The 1215-nt window shown below is 53.4% G+C and overlaps 1 non-coding gene across 1 annotated transcript; it reads right to left on the bottom strand.

Annotated features, from left to right (window-relative positions):
- Positions 1-937: 937 nt before the first annotated feature.
- trnar-ccg (transfer RNA arginine (anticodon CCG)) lies at positions 938-1010 on the bottom strand. The gene has a single exon. It is a non-coding gene; the product is annotated as a tRNA-Arg (tRNA).
- Positions 1011-1215: the final 205 nt, after the last annotated feature.

Consider the following 1215-nt stretch of genomic DNA (forward strand, 5'->3'; position numbering starts at 1 on the left):
CGCCCTCGATCTCTTCATTGCCAACTGCCGCCGCGACATTAACCACCTCAACCTCTCCATCCCTCTCACCCACTCCAACCTCTCACCCTCGGAATGTGCAGCCCTCCACTCCCTCTGCTCCAACCCCAACCTCACTATCAAACCGGCAGACAAGGGAGGCGTGGTAGTAGTTTGGCGCACCGACCTTTACACCGCTGTGGCTAAATGCCAGCTTGTGGATACCTCCTCCTACTGCCCCCTTGACCATGACCCCACTTCCCACCACCAAACCATCATCTCCCAGACCATCCACAACCTCATCACCTCAGGGGATCTCCCATCCACCGCCTCCAACCTCATAGTCCCACAACCCCGCACCGCCCATTTCTACCTCCTGCCCAAAATCCACAAACCTGACTGCCCCGGCCGACCCATTGTCTCAGCCTGCTCCTGGCCCAATGAGACAACTCTCCCAATGTTGGCACTAATCCCTCCAGATGTTAGTGAGGAGGGCTTTGCAGGGTTAACAGGGGCTGTTTCTGACATTGTCTTTTCAGGTGCCGAGGTGATCCCTCTGGTTTCATTTCTTTGTGGAGACTTGGTGGTGATTGAACCAACTGAGTAACTTGCTGGGCCAATACAGACAGCAGCTGTAGGTCACACAGGCAGCTGTGGGTCTGGAGTCACATGTAGGCCAGACCAGCTGGGGATGATAGATTTCCTTCTCTTAAATGGCATTTAGTGAACCAGGTAGATTTTTCAACAATGATTTCACAGTCATCGGTTGATTCTTAATTCCAGATTTTTTTTTTTCAAAACTGAGCTGAAATCCTCCGCTATGCGGATTGGGAGCCAGGTTGCATTCACAGAGTTCCTGGCACCAGGACACAACCACTGCCTCCCCTCAGATAAGGAGACAGCAAGCAGCTGACACCCCATTCCCCACAGTAACCTACAGCACCCCAGGTGGGACTTGAACCCACAATCCTTGGCTCCGGAGGCCAATGCCTTATCCATTAGGCCACTGGGGCTGTACCATGTGCTAACTATAGGGAAACATGAAAAGTGGCTATTTTGTTTAAGAATGGGTGGCACGGTGGCACAGTGGTTAGCACTGCTGTTTCACAGCGCCAGAGACCCGGGTTCAATTCCCGACTCAGGCGACTGACTGTGTGGAGTTTGCACGTTCTCCCCGTGTCTGCGTGGGTTTCCTCCAGGTGCTCCGGTTTCCTCCCA

Source organism: Hemiscyllium ocellatum, chromosome 3 (genome assembly GCF_020745735.1).
Source record: "Hemiscyllium ocellatum isolate sHemOce1 chromosome 3, sHemOce1.pat.X.cur, whole genome shotgun sequence".
Lineage (NCBI taxonomy): Eukaryota > Metazoa > Chordata > Chondrichthyes > Orectolobiformes > Hemiscylliidae > Hemiscyllium > Hemiscyllium ocellatum.